This window comes from Thermobia domestica, chromosome 7, assembly GCF_964235325.1.
Source record: "Thermobia domestica chromosome 7, izTheDome1.hap1.1, whole genome shotgun sequence".
Classification (NCBI taxonomy): domain Eukaryota; kingdom Metazoa; phylum Arthropoda; class Insecta; order Zygentoma; family Lepismatidae; genus Thermobia; species Thermobia domestica.
In genome coordinates this window covers 28,775,848-28,795,833 of record NC_137460.1, presented here as the reverse complement: position 1 = coordinate 28,795,833, position 19,986 = coordinate 28,775,848, and positions in this window count along the sequence as shown.

Sequence of the window (19,986 nt, the reverse complement as noted above, 5' to 3'; positions counted from 1 at the left end):
TTCGAAAACATTTTCTCTCTCAACTAGGGGTAAAAGTACGGGGGGACGCCGCCTCCACCTCGAGAAAATATATACCGTTCCTAAAAACTCTACCCAGTTCCTAAAAAAAATTACAATGGGCAAAGATAGGCAGGGGGAACGGCGTGACGTCATCCGCTACCTACCGTCCCACAACCTTTTCAGATCCACTTTTACCCCTGCACTCAACATTGAAAACATATTACATTACATTCAACACAATATTTCTATTACAATTTGTGAAAATTTTCCATACATCATTTTCCTACTAACGTCCTAAAAATGCACATCCTGTTCAATGGCATATTTACGATTGTTTCGTGGAGGGAATCTTTGCTAACTTTATTCCTGAAAATGTGAAAATTGTGCAGGATATTTCATTTACTTTAATATAGTAAAACAATTTCGGGGGGAGGCTTAAGCCCGGAAAGCTTATTTAACGCCACTGCTTCCGGTAGTTCATTAAATGTTCTCCAAACACATTTTAAAAAATAGTTCCGGCATATATTTGGGATACTTCTAAGATATAACAAGGAATATGTTTTCTCCAGTAACGGAAGAGTATAGTAGCAACATGTCCTTCCGTCACGAAAACAAGATGGCGGACGTTTAATCCTTAGGATAGGTATACAGGTATATACGGGCTTACGATAGTTTTTTATATGGCTAGAGGGACTTAGTAGCAACATGTCCTTCCGTCACGAAAACAAGATGGCGGACGTTTAATCCTTAGGATAGGTATACAGGTATATACGGGCTTACGATAGTTTTTTATATGGCTAGAGGGACTTTTTACCTGTTTGTGGACCGTTAATGACGTAATTTTACCCATAATTTACCTGATTTTCCATTAAACAAACACAATACATTTTTTATTAGGCATTAGAAACCCCTATTTATTTTTTATTAGGCCACAGAAACCCCTATTCATTTTTTTAGCAACCCTTAGAAGGCCCTGTTCATTTTTTAGCAACCCTTAGAAGGCCCTGTTCATTTTTTAACAGTGCTCAGAAGCACTGTTTGTTTTTTAGCAACCTTAGAAAGCCCTGTTCATTTTTTAACAGTGCTCAGAAGCACTGTTTGTTTTTTAGCAACCTTAGAAGGCTTTGTTCATTTTTTATTAGTTCTCAGAAAGCCCTGTTCATTTTTTAGCAACCCTTAGAAGGCTATGTTTATTTTTTATTAGTCCACAGAAAGCCCTGTTATTTTTATCCGCGACCAATGTTTATTTTTATTGCGCATTAGAAAGCTCTGTTTATTTTAACAGTGCTCAGAAAGCACTGTTTGTTTTTTATTTACCTTATGACGCGTGTAAGATGTTTCCGCTGGCGCCATTACTGCGTGGTTTTGTTATAGATTTTTTTTTTATACATTAGTAATTGTTTTGTATGATTACGTGATTACTTATAGCCATACCCGTTTTGGATGGCTTTATGGACTTGGAATTACACGACGTGGCGCATATATATGCGGGAATTACGTATTGCTTTACATGATATATTTATATAATTGCAAACGCGCATTATTGTTATTGAATTTTAAAACTAATTAACTTATAGAATTAATTAACCTATAATACTTACCATATATATATACTTACGTATGAAGAATTGAGCTTTGCCACTTGTGGTTTATGATGGATGGAATTGTTTTTCCAATATGGCGCCGTCGCGTGATTGTTGAACAGAGGTTCCTCCATAGTAGGACTTTGAAATACAAATACGCGCATTTTGCTTGCATTACCGTGTAGATTGATGCTAACTAAACTTGTAAAGAGTTTGGTTGCGCGAAGTTGCATAGTTTATTACATTATTACACTATATGTTTAATTTATATTAAATTTTGTTTTACCATGTGTTTACTTATTATAAAATTGAAATAATAATAATAGATAACGATACATTTTAATAAAGAAAGCGGAACCCCACAGTACTATGATATGTACAACTGTGCTGCCATCTATTGACAATAATTACAACTCCATTTAACAGGCACGTTATATGGGAGACTGATACAGAATGAATGGGAGACTTAAGATGAATTACATGAGATTTAGATGTACAAGAAAGAGAAGAGAATAAAATAAATAGAGAAAAATATTATTGTTTATTGAATTGAAGCAACATTTAAGCGTAATATATTAGTTTGTAATAAGGTTATTAAATTAGGTTTAACTGGATACGTATGCACTTTGTAGGATAGTTTATTATTTATTTAGGATTTTTATTTAATAATATGGTTTGTAGAAGTACAGTGAGTTATTATACAATAGAACAAACTTATATTTTATTTGTATAGATGTATTTAAGATTATATCCGGGTGCAGCTTTAGTAGTGGTTTGCGTTAGCATATTTGAATGTGCGGAACGGCACATGACGGATTTGGAACGGGCGTAGTATTACAATTTTATACGTTGCTTGGGAATTGTTTAGTATCGGTTTGCATTGATGAATATGTTGCACGGATTGAGGAAATGGTAAAGAATGTTTTATGCTAATTGGCACTACGATTTCCATTTGAAAGAATTAGATAAATAATAGCTTGAAAATATTTTAAATTGGATTACGGTATGGAGCATAATATTTAAGTATATTGTATTTACTGCGAAATAGAGAATATATATATATATGTAGCTGCAATTATTGAATTAACAAGTACCAGAGATAATTATAATGTTTTTATTTACAATGTATTGAATTATAAGAATATATATTCCTTATAATATTTGAGAGCAGTTGGGAAGCTTTATATGATGATTGATTTTTTACGTGCGGAACTGATTTAATTTGAAGCAACAGCAAATACATTTGACAGATAATTGCTGTATTTGCAACCATTGAAATGGGTATAAAATGTTTTATGTATGTAAAGATATTTAATATTTTTGTTTGTAAAGGACGAGATAATTTTATCAGCTAATGTATAACATTACAGATATGGTTTTAAGCTATTTTAGATGGAGCTTAGGAGATAACGAAAATTATTATGGAACGAGACCACCATGATGTATAGGGAAGATGACATATGGAATATTTGGTAAAGTTTTATTATTTTAGGAAATAATATTATATTAATTAATACGAAGACCAATATTTTTTTAAGAGAAACCCATATTTTTAGTATTGGTGTACTATTGAAAGCATGAATTAACAATTTTGAAGGCATAAGATATACACAAAGACTTGTATTTACTGGTGTTATTGTTTTACATTTACCGGAGAGGATGTTGGTGCACTTTGAATAGATTTGAATTATTGGAATATAGTATTTTTATACTTAGGGACTTATTTATAAATACAACTTATGAAATTAGAATATTAACGAATGAATTATTTTATATTGTACCTAATTATATATATTTTAATGTTATTGACTAGTTATTTAAAATTTAGACGAATTGTACTTTTAGTGCTGGAATGCTATATTTATATTTGTATAGATTAGGTACTAATACGGAACACATTGATTAGCATACAACTTTGCAGACTATATATTTGCGTAGATGAAATTATGAAAACTTTTGATTTTCATTATTTAACACGCTTACACGAAAATAATTGTACAATTAGAAATTGTTGAAAGTTTTGAATAGGCAATTTATGTATATGTGTGATGTAGTACAAGTATTTGGAATATATGTATTGTATTGTGTTATCAATTATTGATACAAATAGGGCTGAAGGATTTACGTAGTATTTGCGTTTGCGACAATATAAAATGTTATGAGAATGACATGATACCACGTGAATGTCAGACTTGCATTATATAGTAATTAGATTTATGTTTTATTAAGATATAGATGTACATACTACGCATTAATACAGACACAGATTGATTTATTTTATTTTAGGCATGAAAGAGAAAACCCATATATTGGCGTTGGCTGTGGAAAAACACAGACATGCGTACATTACATTTTTTTTTATACTAGTATTTGAAAAGTTACACACAATATAAAGCTTAATTTAGCTTATGTTATACGATTATGAGGTGCGTATTGCTTGACTTGGCCATGGAGGCGATGCAATTTATGTTCGTTCGTTCGTTTATAGCTAGTCATAATGACTAGCACCCTTTTAGAGGGTTACGCCCTCTCTTAGGGAAGAGTGTTGCTTAAATGTAAGATTTAATTGATTTTTGACGGTCTCAGAGAAGTTCTTTATTATTATAATTGCTAAGGTCTTAAGGATCTTTTGAACCTTACCAATTGGTAGGAAATTGCAGTTAATTTAATGTTGTACAGAACTGGAACAGCAGATATATGAATGTAATAATGGGTACCTAGTGAGAAGGAATATCATACATAGATAGATTGTGAATGATGAGCATGAAGGATGAGGCGAGGCGTGCTATCACATCACTACATTAAAAGTGTTAGTCCGACAGATGAAGTCATATTCTCGCCTAGGGGCTGCTCTAGGCTTCAAAGTAGACTATGGGAGTCCTGTTAGTAGTAGATGGATTCAGCGTGAAAATGATGGAAATATGAGTGGAAGATGGTCATGAACTTGGTAGTCTGTGAGGAGCTCCTGGTCTAAGGCGTCAGGAGGTAGAGTGTAGCAGTAGAGAGTATAGAGTAACGATAGCGGTGTAGGGCAATATCGAGATGGAGAAGGATGGAGAGCTAAGTGGTGCATAGTATTCAGAAGTAAAGGGTGTTGGGTGTTATAACGAGAGCGTATGTAAGTGAGACGTAAAGTTTCAAGATGAAACTGAAGTGTAGGAAACTGAATTCGGTCGTACAAGTCTGCTGTGGGACTAGGCAGTTTGACTCGATATGCAATGCGGAAAGCATGTCGTTCTAACACTAATAACTTTTCATAAATTTTGCGGGTGGCCGCAATCCATGCAACGTTTCCGTAAGTCAGCACAGGCCGTAAAAAGGCCTTGTATGTGTTCAGAATTGTGTTCGCTTTTAGTCCCCAGGACGTTCCGGTGAGCCTTTTTAATAAGTTAAGTCTATTGTATGCTTTAGTTGTGACTGTTTGAAGATGTTGTTTCCAAGTGAGATGTTTATCGAATATGAGCCCCAAGTAAGTTACAGTTGGTCGTGCCTGGATGGGAGTTTGGTCTACTTGTAGTGAAAGGCAGTTAGGATTTCTTCTGACTCTTGATGTTCGTTTCGGAGGAATGAAGACAATGGCCTGCGTTTTTGTGGCGTTGATCGTTAGCTGCCATTTATCGCACCAGCGAAGAAAATTGTTAATTGCTAACTGTAGAGCAGTGTTGATGGATTGGATAGTAGATCCTAGGGCAAGAAAGGCAGTGTCGTCGGCATATTGAAATAGGTGAATTTTATCAGGAAGTGGAGGCATATCGGCAACATAGAGAAGATAGAGAAGTGGTGACAGAGCCGATCCTTGAGGTACTCCACAGTGAAGGAAAAAAGGATGTGAGAGGCAGTTATTTATTGAAACATATGACAGACGGCCGATTAAAAAGTTGTATATCAGTCTGATATAAGCGACAGGTAATCGAAGATGAGTTAATTTGTATATAAGTGCGATGTGCCATACCCTGTCAAATGCTTTCTCGAGGTCAAATAATACAAGACATGATGGTTTGACCGAGTTATAGTGTTGTGTAACCATGGTGGTTAAACGAAGTAGTTGATCGTTGATCGAATAACCTGGGCGAAATCCTGCTTGGTGCTTAGGGCAGTTAAAATATGGGATTATATATGGGAACTTATATGCGAAAATTTGGTAGACAGAACATTTTTTTCCTTTTATTTAAAAAAGTATTGTATAGTTACAAGAGAATTTTTGAAACGATTTTAATTTATTTAGGAAGTACCATATACAATATTATAATTATTTATGGTGAATGCGGTAGCAATTACAGATTGCGTGAAAATTTGTGGAGCCATCTATTGTATAAATTGGAAAACACAATTATGATTGTACTCGATAGAGGCAGACGATGATGAATTACACAATTGTAACATTTGTGATAACTACATAAAATGTTATGAGAACGAGATTATATTACGCGAATGTCAGACTTGCATTATATGCTAATTAGATTTGTTTTATTAAGATATAGGTGTACATATTATACGTTAATACAGACACACAATGAATTATTTTATTTGTGCATGAAAGAGAGATACCACATATATGCGTTGGTTGTGGAAATGCAGAAGCATGTGAACATTGCAACCTAGCATTGTTATATGAACAAATACACAAAATATAAAGTTTAATGTAGTTTATTTTTAATATTTAACAAGAGTTTCATTCCCATCCAATGGATGGGAGAACTGTAGAAGGCAATACCTCTTTTTTTTTGTGTGTGGCAAGAATTGTAGTTTATACTCATGACACTTAAAATATGAGAGTATATATGAGAACGTATATGCGAAACAATTTTGTAGACAGAACTTTTTACTTATTTAACACTGCTGTGTAGTTACAATAGAGAATTTTGAACCCGATTTTAATTTATTTAGGAATGATCCAATATAATATTATAATTACTTGTTGTGAACATGGTAGCAACACATGATTGCATGAAAATTTGTGGAGCCATCTATTGCATAACATGGAAAACACGATTATGGATGTACTTGATAAAATTACACGGTGAAGAAGTACATAATTAAAGCATCTGTGATAATAACATAAAATCTTATGAGAACGAGAGATACCATGCGAGTGTGAGACATGCATTATATATTGAGTAGATTTATGTTTTATTAGGATATAGGTGTATATACTACACGTTAATACAGACACAGAATGAATTATTTTTACTTTGTGCATGAAAGAGAAATTCCCCATATATGCGTTGGTTGTGGAAAAACAGAAATATGCGTACATCGCAAATTCCACATTAGTATATGAAAGATACATAGTATATATACTTTAATGGAACTTATACGTTTGTTTGTTTATAGCTAATTATATTGACTTGTACCCTTTTAGAGGGTTACGCACTTTTTAGGGAAGAGTGATGTATAATTGGAGGATTTAAGGATTGTGTGATGGTTTCATAGAAAATTTTAATACATTATAATAATTGCTAAGGTCTTAAGGATTTTCTGATCTTTAACATTTGCTAGGAAACTAACAAGGAAATTGTAGTTAGCGCAGTATTGTATAGAACTGGAAGAGTAGAAATATGGAAAGAATAATGAATATGTACTGATAAAGTATATTATACTTGTATATTGTGAATGATGAGCATGAGGGATGAGGCGAGGTGTGCTAGTACGTTACAGCACAGAAGTGTTAGGCAGATGAAGTTTTTTTTTTTTTTTGCCTAGGGGTTGCTTAAGACTTTAATGTAGACAATGGGAACTCTGGTAGTGATAGATGGATTTAGGGTACAAATAATGGAAATATGAGTGGAAGATGATTATGAACTTGATAATTTGTGAGGCCCTACTGGTTTAAGGGCTCAGGAGCTAGATTGTAGCATTAGAGAGTATAGACTAATGATAGCGCTGGAGGATAATACTGACATGGAGAAGGATGGAGAGCTAAAAGGTGCGTAGTATTTTAAAGTAAGGGCCATGAGTTATAACGAGATTATTTGTATGCGAGACGTAAAGTTTTAAGATGAAAGTGAAGTGTAGGAAACTGAATTTGGTTGTATAACTTTGCTGTAGGACTACTCAGTTTGACTTGATATGCAATGCGGAAAGCACATTGTTTTAACATTAATAAGTTTTTTGTAAACTGTGTGGATGTTTTTAATTTATGCAGCATTTTCACAAGTTAGCACAGGCCGTAAAGAGGCCTTGTATGTATTTAGAATTGTGTTTACTTTTAGTACCCAGGACGTTTTGCTGACCCTTTTTTTTTTTTTTTTTTTTTTTTTAATAAGTTAACTCTATTGTATGCTTTTTGATTGTTTGAAGATGTTTTCAACTGAGATGTTTAGTGAATGTGAGCATTAACTAAGTTACACTTGAATGTGCTTGGAGGAGAGTTTGGTTTAGTTTTAGGGAAAGGCAGTTAGGATTTTTTTAGGGATTTTTTGATGTTCTTTATGGAGGAATGAAGATGATAATTTGTGTTTTTTGTGGCGATGATTGTTAGTTTTCATTTGCTGCACCAGTGAAGAAAACTGTTAATTACTATTTGTAGAGCAGTGTTGACGGATTGGATACTAGATTTTAACGCAAGAAAGGCAGTGTCGGTGGCATATTGAAAGAGGTGAAGTTTATCAGGAAGTGGAGGCATAAGATGGAGATCTGATGACAGAGCAGATTTTAAGGTACTTAACAGTGAAGGAAAATAGGATGGGAGAGGCAGTTATTTATTGAAACATATGACAGGCGGTGGATTTAAAAAATTTGCATATCAGTTTTATATACGAGATAGGAAATTGAAGATGAATTAATGTGTATACAAGTGTGCTGTGTTTTATTCTGTTAAATATTTTTGAGGTCAAATAATACAAGACATGATGGTTGACTTAATTATAGTGTTGTGTAACCATGGTGGTTAAGACTGATAATTGATTGCTGATTGAATATTCAGGGCGAAATTTTGCATGATTTATGGGAAGTATTTGACGTCTTTTATGTATTCATCCAGACGTTTTACTATAATACGTTATAGGATTTTACTAAAAGCAAACGTTAACTGAATTGTGCGGTAGGATGATAAGAGGGTATGAGTTTTTTTTTTTTTTTTTTTTGTTTAGAAAACATTATCGTCTTAGGTTTTTCAGGTGACAGGAAAATATCCATTGTGCAGAATGAAAGTAAAAATTGTGGCTAACAAAGTAAGTAATATAAGAGGGCATAGTTTCATATGATGATAGTTTATTGAATTAAAGACAGGGGACACTATTCTTTTTGTTACGAACAACTGTACTGATATTTTGAACTATGATTGGTTTGTTTGAGATTTATTTTGCGGAAGAGTATGAAAGATATGAGGTTGTAATGAAGAAGATGAAATGACTGTGTCGTCTGGATGTCTATATGAATATGTGGGACGGAGTGGTGTGAAGATGTTTTGAAGGAAATTAGCAAAAAACATCAGCTTTGGAAGAGTTTGTCTATATAGATAAGGCATCATTTAATAATGGATATGATGTTTTACTGCTTTTGCAAAGAGCATTGAAATGTTTTCAATACTTGTTAGGACGAGGGACGTTAGAGAGTATTACAGATTTTAATTCAATGCCATAGCTTGTAATCACAGATGTAATTTTGGCCATTTTCTGAAGTTGTTGGTGATGACGGAGTGATTTTGGATTTTTCTTTTTTGTACGTTGATAGTTACGCTAAAATTGTTGAGAGCGAGTGATAAATGTAAGATATTTAGTTGGCAATGTTGGTCGATAAGGCGTTGATGTAGTTACTGATATGTAAAGTGAACTAACCTCTTGGATTGAAGATATGTAGGTATGAATGTTATGATACAGTGCATCCATTGATGTATGGTTGTAATGGGTTTACTGATCCCGATAAATGTGTTTTGTATTGTTTACAGTTGAATTTGTTAACGGATGCTAGTTCTTTGAAATTTTGTAGATTGAGTCGTATGATGAGTACTAAGTTGTAATTTGATTGGAAGAGGATCACTTCCTATTGGATTGAGAACATTAATTCGGATTTGTGAAATGTGATTAACAGAAGTAATGACAATATTCGGTATGCTTTGTGATACAGGCTTAGTGGGTTTGGAAGACTTTGATTGATAACGGGTATGTAAGTTATGACAAAGGTTTGAAAGGTAGATTTGTTTTTTTTTTTTTGATTTGCTGTACATTTTGAACTTGTTCATAATTATGAATTTATTATAATTATCGGAAATGTGTTGTACGATTACAGTAGGTAGCGGTTTTACAGGTTTGATATAAACTGTAGCAACGATTATAGTTATATTACGGAAGTATAAAGTAATGACGGGATATTCAGGAAGATTTGGTAGCCTACAAAAGTGTTGCCGTGATGAAATACGTGGAGAAAATTCCACAACTGTTTATCCATTTGTGCGTCTCCTATGAAGATGCTACCCTGTAGAATTATTGTATATTCAGAAAATGACAAATGATGGACGGAGTGAGAAAGGTTTTGTTATGGATAAATACTACAGTTTTTTTTTTTTTTTTTACCACCAACAATGCTTTGAATAAGCTTTATTTTGATGAATGGATCTAATATTGATAAATATAAAGGCCATGATCACTAGGTTAGACAATAGTTTCCAAAGATAGTGTATAAAAATAGATATTTTGACCAGAATAAGTAGTATGAAATGTAACAGGGAATATTTTTTTTTTTGTTGTTGCATGTGTGATTTGTTTTAAGTCGTGTGAACGATGAATTGGTTGAATGTTTTGAGGAGTAAGCGTTAGAAAGGCAACAATATAATGCGTACTGTTATAGAAGACTCAACGGATTGTAGAACGTGTGCAGAATAGTTGTATATATGTAGGGGTATTACATACTCAGGGTGAACTTTGGTATGAATGGATTTGCCTTTACACTTGTAACTATATGTCGGGTGTTGTTTATGGCAAGTGTAACAATTTTGGCGGGGTTGTAGATTGGGGATATGAATGACCGGACCGATCACCAGATCAATAGCTGCAGACAGACGTATTTGGACATATTGCGATAGTGCTGATTATATGTATAGCATTTTTTGCATTGAAGTGTTAGGGGAAAATGAAATCTTTGAGTTTTACGTCCCATGGTTATGCTGGTTAGGCTAAAGGAGACGATGATGATGATGAATAATGGCTGAAATGGTGGAATGAAGAAAGTGAGAGGAAACGGGAGAATCCTGAGAAAACCCACGCATACGTTGTTTGTTTACCACAAAGTTTACTTGATAAGGGCCGGGATTGAACCTGGGACCCCCCAAGCATCAGAGGTGAACGCTCTGCCACCGAGCCACCATGGCCCCTGAAGTGTTAGAGGGTGCTGGTGATCGTGAAAGTTTAACTTTTTTTTTTTTTTTTTTTTTTGTTATAAATGTATACCCCCATTAGTTAGAAGAGAATTATTAATGGTTTGAGAAGGTGTTAGTACTTGAACAATGTATGTGGGATATGTAACATTTATAATTTGCATAACCTTCAAGAGTGTGTGTCCTTTATAGCTAAGTTCCCCACTTGAATTTTTTTTTTTTTTTTTATTGGTATAAGGATCAACACACTGATTCATCACGGAAAGGAGAGGAGGACGGCGAGGTGGGGGGCATTTGCTTGCCTTGAGATGTATTATGGTTAGTAAGTTTAGCATTTTGTTAAAGGTTTCTATATGTACTTTGTTTTTTATAATGTTGACTAAGTTTGCATTTTTCTGTTTGAAAATAAAGCCGTTCCTAGTTTGATTATTTCTTTGAGTGACGCACGAGGAAGGTACTCGTACACTTGTAGAACAACTTAACTTGTTTTACAGTTGAGAAACATGATTTGAAAAGGGTTAACAGAAACGAGTACATTGATTGAGATAAAGTTTGAGGTAAAGTTGGAGCTATAGTAGAATTTGTTTACATTTCCATAGTATTGTCCACTATATTTGGTGTAACGTGTGCTTTCTTTGCAGCTGGTAAGATTTGCAAGCGGTTAGAATAAGTTTGTATGATTGAAGAACGGGAAGTTATAGACATAACAGAGCTTGTGGTATTACCAGATATAGTTTGTGACTGCACATGCATTTCTTTCACTTTAGTGGAGCAACCAGAAAGTTTACGCTAATTATTGCTAACGAGTAAGGTTACGATTGATACTTTGATACATTTTGGCAGTTTATACTTGGGAGTTGGCATCAAGAAAGGTATGGTAGAGAATTTTTTTTTTTTTTTTTATTATCGTTAGATGCACTATATTATAATGAACAATAAACATTGATATGTTATGAAATATGTAGAGTTTAATTGACACGTTAATATGTTTTAGGTTCTGATAAGAACTATTTGATTTATAATATTACAGAACAATATTTGATTGGTATATTAGTGTTATTCATATGCAATAGATACACCATAACGTACCTAGTATCATTAAGTATATTATTTGAAATATGAGAACTACACATGATAGTTGCTAATTTAGCTTCTAAAATAAGATATGGTTTATGAATTTTTTTGTATTAATGAAAAATGAAACGAAATCATTGACTTTTACGTCTCACGGTTATACCGGTTAGGCTAAAGAAGACAGTGATGATGAGTAATGAATGAAAACAAACTGAAATGAAGAATGTGGGAGGAAACGGGAGAACCCCGAGAAAACCCACGCACACGGTGATTGTCCACCACAAAGTTCTTATGGATTTAATTAATACAGAAGAACTTTGTGGTGGACAATCACCGTGTGCGTGGGTTTTCTCGGGGTTCTCCCGTTTCCTCCCACATTCTTCATTTCAGTTTGTTTTCATTCATTACTCATCATCACTGTCTTCTTTAGCCTAACCGGTATAACCGTGAGACGTAAAAGTCAATGATTTCGTTTCATTTTTCATTAATACAAAAAAATTCATAAACCATATCTTATTTTAGAAGCTAAATTAGCAACTATCATGTGTAGTTCTCATATTTCAAATAATATACTTAATGATACTAGGTACGTTATGGTGTATCTATTGCATATGAATAACACTAATATACCAATCAAATATTGTTCTGTAATATTATAAATCAAATAGTTCTTATCAGAACCTAAAACATATTAACGTGTCAATTAAACTCTACATATTTCATAACATATCAATGTTTATTGTTCATTATAATATAGTGCATCTAACGATAATAAAAAAAAAAAAAAAAAATTCTCTACCATACCTTTCTTGATGCCAACTCCCAAGTATAAACTGCCAAAATGTATCAAAGTATCAATCGTAACCTTACTCGTTAGCAATAATTAGCGTAAACTTTCTGGTTGCTCCACTAAAGTGAAAGAAATGCATGTGCAGTCACAAACTATATCTGGTAATACCACAAGCTCTGTTATGTCTATAACTTCCCGTTCTTCAATCATACAAACTTATTCTAACCGCTTGCAAATCTTACCAGCTGCAAAGAAAGCACACGTTACACCAAATATAGTGGACAATACTATGGAAATGTAAACAAATTCTACTATAGCTCCAACTTTACCTCAAACTTTATCTCAATCAATGTACTCGTTTCTGTTAACCCTTTTCAAATCATGTTTCTCAACTGTAAAACAAGTTAAGTTGTTCTACAAGTGTACGAGTACCTTCCTCGTGCGTCACTCAAAGAAATAATCAAACTAGGAACGGCTTTATTTTCAAACAGAAAAATGCAAACTTAGTCAACATTATAAAAAACAAAGTACATATAGAAACCTTTAACAAAATGCTAAACTTACTAACCATAATACATCTCAAGGCAAGCAAATGCCCCCCACCTCGCCGTCCTCCTCTCCTTTCCGTGATGAATCAGTGTGTTGATCCTTATACCAATAAAAAAAAAAAAAAAAAATTCAAGTGGGGAACTTAGCTATAAAGGACACACACTCTTGAAGGTTATGCAAATTATAAATGTTACATATCCCACATACATTGTTCAAGTACTAACACCTTCTCAAACCATTAATAATTCTCTTCTAACTAATGGGGGTATACATTTATAACAAAAAAAAAAAAAAAACAAAGTTAAACTTTCACGATCACCAGCACCCTCTAACACTTCAGGGGCCATGGTGGCTCGGTGGCAGAGCGTTCACCTCTGATGCTTGGGGGGTCCCAGGTTCAATCCCGGCCCTTATCAAGTAAACTTTGTGGTAAACAAACAACGTATGCGTGGGTTTTCTCAGGATTCTCCCGTTTCCTCTCACTTTCTTCATTCCACCATTTCAGCCATTATTCATCATCATCATCGTCTCCTTTAGCCTAACCAGCATAACCATGGGACGTAAAACTCAAAGATTTCATTTTCCCCTAACACTTCAATGCAAAAAATGCTATACATATAATCAGCACTATCGCAATATGTCCAAATACGTCTGTCTGCAGCTATTGATCTGGTGATCGGTCCGGTCATTCATATCCCCAATCTACAACCCCGCCAAAATTGTTACACTTGCCATAAACAACACCCGACATATAGTTACAAGTGTAAAGGCAAATCCATTCATACCAAAGTTCACCCTGAGTATGTAATACCCCTACATATATACAACTATTCTGCACACGTTCTACAATCCGTTGAGTCTTCTATAACAGTACGCATTATATTGTTGCCTTTCTAACGCTTACTCCTCAAAACATTCAACCAATTCATCGTTCACACGACTTAAAACAAATCACACATGCAACAACAAAAAAAAAAAAATATTCCCTGTTACATTTCATACTACTTATTCTGGTCAAAATATCTATTTTTATACACTATCTTTGGAAACTATTGTCTAACCTAGTGATCATGGCCTTTATATTTATCAATATTAGATCCATTCATCAAAATAAAGCTTATTCAAAGCATTGTTGGTGGTAAAAAAAAAAAAAAAAAACTGTAGTATTTATCCATAACAAAACCTTTCTCACTCCGTCCATCATTTGTCATTTTCTGAATATACAATAATTCTACAGGGTAGCATCTTCATAGGAGACGCACAAATGGATAAACAGTTGTGGAATTTTCTCCACGTATTTCATCACGGCAACACTTTTGTAGGCTACCAAATCTTCCTGAATATCCCGTCATTACTTTATACTTCCGTAATATAACTATAATCGTTGCTACAGTTTATATCAAACCTGTAAAACCGCTACCTACTGTAATCGTACAACACATTTCCGATAATTATAATAAATTCATAATTATGAACAAGTTCAAAATGTACAGCAAATCAAAAAAAAAAAAAAAACAAATCTACCTTTCAAACCTTTGTCATAACTTACATACCCGTTATCAATCAAAGTCTTCCAAACCCACTAAGCCTGTATCACAAAGCATACCGAATATTGTCATTACTTCTGTTAATCACATTTCACAAATCCAAATTAATGTTCTCAATCCAATAGGAAGTGATCCTCTTCCAATCAAATTACAACTTAGTACTCATCATACGACTCAATCTACAAAATTTCAAAGAACTAGCATCCGTTAACAAATTCAACTGTAAACAATACAAAACACATTTATCGGGATCAGTAAACCCATTACAACCATACATCAATGGATGCACTGTATCATAACATTCATACCTACATATCTTCAATCCAAGAGGTTAGTTCACTTTACATATCAGTAACTACATCAACGCCTTATCGACCAACATTGCCAACTAAATATCTTACATTTATCACTCGCTCTCAACAATTTTAGCGTAACTATCAACGTACAAAAAAGAAAAATCCAAAATCACTCCGTCATCACCAACAACTTCAGAAAATGGCCAAAATTACATCTGTGATTACAAGCTATGGCATTGAATTAAAATCTGTAATACTCTCTAACGTCCCTCGTCCTAACAAGTATTGAAAACATTTCAATGCTCTTTGCAAAAGCAGTAAAACATCATATCCATTATTAAATGATGCCTTATCTATATAGACAAACTCTTCCAAAGCTGATGTTTTTTGCTAATTTCCTTCAAAACATCTTCACACCACTCCGTCCCACATATTCATATAGACATCCAGACGACACAGTCATTTCATCTTCTTCATTACAACCTCATATCTTTCATACTCTTCCGCAAAATAAATCTCAAACAAACCAATCATAGTTCAAAATATCAGTACAGTTGTTCGTAACAAAAAGAATAGTGTCCCCTGTCTTTAATTCAATAAACTATCATCATATGAAACTATGCCCTCTTATATTACTTACTTTGTTAGCCACAATTTTTACTTTCATTCTGCACAATGGATATTTTCCTGTCACCTGAAAAACCTAAGACGATAATGTTTTCTAAACCAAAAAAAAAAAAAAAAAAAACTCATACCCTCTTATCATCCTACCGCACAATTCAGTTAACGTTTGCTTTTAGTAAAATCCTATAACGTATTATAGTAAAACGTCTGGATGAATACATAAAAGACGTCAAATACTTCCCATAAATCATGCAAAATTTCGCCCTGAATATTCAATCAGCAATCAATTATCAGTCTTAACCACCATGGTTACACAACACTATAATTAAGTCAACCATCATGTCTTGTATTATTTGACCTCAAAAATATTTAACAGAATAAAACACAGCACACTTGTATACACATTAATTCATCTTCAATTTCCTATCTCGTATATAAAACTGATATGCAAATTTTTTAAATCCACCGCCTGTCATATGTTTCAATAAATAACTGCCTCTCCCATCCTATTTTCCTTCACTGTTAAGTACCTTAAAATCTGCTCTGTCATCAGATCTCCATCTTATGCCTCCACTTCCTGATAAACTTCACCTCTTTCAATATGCCACCGACACTGCCTTTCTTGCGTTAAAATCTAGTATCCAATCCGTCAACACTGCTCTACAAATAGTAATTAACAGTTTTCTTCACTGGTGCAGCAAATGAAAACTAACAATCATCGCCACAAAAAACACAAATTATCATCTTCATTCCTCCATAAAGAACATCAAAAAATCCCTAAAAAAATCCTAACTGCCTTTCCCTAAAACTAAACCAAACTCTCCTCCAAGCACATTCAAGTGTAACTTAGTTAATGCTCACATTCACTAAACATCTCAGTTGAAAACATCTTCAAACAATCAAAAAGCATACAATAGAGTTAACTTATTAAAAAAAAAAAAAAAAAAAAAAGGGTCAGCAAAACGTCCTGGGTACTAAAAGTAAACACAATTCTAAATACATACAAGGCCTCTTTACGGCCTGTGCTAACTTGTGAAAATGCTGCATAAATTAAAAACATCCACACAGTTTACAAAAAACTTATTAATGTTAAAACAATGTGCTTTCCGCATTGCATATCAAGTCAAACTGAGTAGTCCTACAGCAAAGTTATACAACCAAATTCAGTTTCCTACACTTCACTTTCATCTTAAAACTTTACGTCTCGCATACAAATAATCTCGTTATAACTCATGGCCCTTACTTTAAAATACTACGCACCTTTTAGCTCTCCATCCTTCTCCATGTCAGTATTATCCTCCAGCGCTATCATTAGTCTATACTCTCTAATGCTACAATCTAGCTCCTGAGCCCTTAAACCAGTAGGGCCTCACAAATTATCAAGTTCATAATCATCTTCCACTCATATTTCCATTATTTGTACCCTAAATCCATCTATCACTACCAGAGTTCCCATTGTCTACATTAAAGTCTTAAGCAACCCCTAGGCAAAAAAAAAAAAAACTTCATCTGCCTAACACTTCTGTGCTGTAACGTACTAGCACACCTCGCCTCATCCCTCATGCTCATCATTCACAATATACAAGTATAATATACTTTATCAGTACATATTCATTATTCTTTCCATATTTCTACTCTTCCAGTTCTATACAATACTGCGCTAACTACAATTTCCTTGTTAGTTTCCTAGCAAATGTTAAAGATCAAAAAATCCTTAAGACCTTAGCAATTATTATAATGTATTAAAATTTTCTATGAAACCATCACACAATCCTTAAATCCTCCAATTATACATCACTCTTCCCTAAAAAGTGCGTAACCCTCTAAAAGGGTACAAGTCAATATAATTAGCTATAAACAAACAAACGTATAAGTTCCATTAAAGTATATATACTATGTATCTTTCATATACTAATGTGGAATTTGCGATGTACGCATATTTCTGTTTTTCCACAACCAACGCATATATGGGGAATTTCTCTTTCATGCACAAAGTAAAAATAATTCATTCTGTGTCTGTATTAACGTGTAGTATATACACCTATATCCTAATAAAACATAAATCTACTCAATATATAATGCATGTCTCACACTCGCATGGTATCTCTCGTTCTCATAAGATTTTATGTTATTATCACAGATGCTTTAATTATGTACTTCTTCACCGTGTAATTTTATCAAGTACATCCATAATCGTGTTTTCCATGTTATGCAATAGATGGCTCCACAAATTTTCATGCAATCATGTGTTGCTACCATGTTCACAACAAGTAATTATAATATTATATTGGATCATTCCTAAATAAATTAAAATCGGGTTCAAAATTCTCTATTGTAACTACACAGCAGTGTTAAATAAGTAAAAAGTTCTGTCTACAAAATTGTTTCGCATATACGTTCTCATATATACTCTCATATTTTAAGTGTCATGAGTATAAACTACAATTCTTGCCACACACAAAAAAAAAGAGGTATTGCCTTCTACAGTTCTCCCATCCATTGGATGGGAATGAAACTCTTGTTAAATATTAAAAATAAACTACATTAAACTTTATATTTTGTGTATTTGTTCATATAACAATGCTAGGTTGCAATGTTCACATGCTTCTGCATTTCCACAACCAACGCATATATGTGGTATCTCTCTTTCATGCACAAATAAAATAATTCATTGTGTGTCTGTATTAACGTATAATATGTACACCTATATCTTAATAAAACAAATCTAATTAGCATATAATGCAAGTCTGACATTCGCGTAATATCATCTCGTTCTCATAACATTTTATGTAGTTATCACAAATGTTACAATTGTGTAATTCATCATCGTCTGCCTCTATCGAGTACAGTCATAATTGTGTTTTCCAATTTATACAATAGATGGCTCCACAAATTTTCACGCAATCTGTAATTGCTACCGCATTCACCATAAATAATTATAATATTGTATATGGTACTTCCTAAATAAATTAAAATCGTTTCAAAAATTCTCTTGTAACTATACAATACTTTTTTAAATAAAGGGAAAAAAATGTTCTGTCTACCAAATTTTCGCATATAAGTTCCCATATATAATCCCATATTTTAACTGCCCTAAGCATAAATTGCGAACTGGCCACCTGGAATCTCTAACCAGGTAAAAAAATAGGGTATCCGTTGCTGGCGGAGAAAAATAACCAAGTCCCTTAGTTATTCCATCCCTATTGATTTATTTTAGTCGCGATCTTCTCATATACGGTTGGATTACTTGCCTCTTTGGAGTTGAGGAAACAACCGTCGAATTGAATATAATCCTCCACGGAGGTAAAGAGACGTACTTGATTCTAAGTTGACGACCTTGCTATTTCTTTGGTTTTTCGATTTACTTGAGCACGCATACGCTCTCATTGGGATTGACAGCGCTGTTCAGTGCTGGAGGGTGAAACTCTCATCATCATTATACCTTGTGTCATCGAATCATTCATCACACATCTATAGGCACACATCTTTGCATTTACATTTGGGCAACAGCCCAGGGACGGATTTTCGATTGCGGACCCACGGCTAGGATCAGGCAAAACGATGAAAGGCAAACATACAGGGTTACCTCAAGTTCTACCTGGACCATCCGAGAGCACACCGAAGGGCAGAACCCGCAAGGATCCGAGTCACACTACTTCTATTGTTAGCAAATCTCAGCAGCGGCGAGGTTCTCAAGCCTCAGTTGCCTCTGCAACTTTCGTCATCTCTTCTGGTTCTGTCCGCAGCAGATCGCCACATCCATCAGAACATTCAGACAGTTATGCCGAACGTCTGCAACAATCTCCACCTCCGAAGAAGCAACATCTCGCTTCTAATCCAGATCTACACCACGTTCCAATGGACATAAGTACATCTTCATATCATTCCGACGGATCTACTCCACCTTCAGTTCATTCCATGTTACTGACTAATTTCGACGTAAAATTCAGCAATGCGAAGTTTGTTGCCATACAACTACGCAAGTACCTCCCTCGAGCAGCTATTTCAGAAATCGTTCATACGAGGAATGGCATCATCTTAAAAACTCCGGACCCAACTCTGCTCGCTACAATAAAAAACAAAGTGCCTATTGACACTTTCGGTCCAAATGCGAAAATTCAATCACTCAATTCCTCTACACGTAAGCAGCCTCCACCACCGAAACGATTACCATTGCTATCTGTCGTTATTCGGGGAGTTGATCCATCTT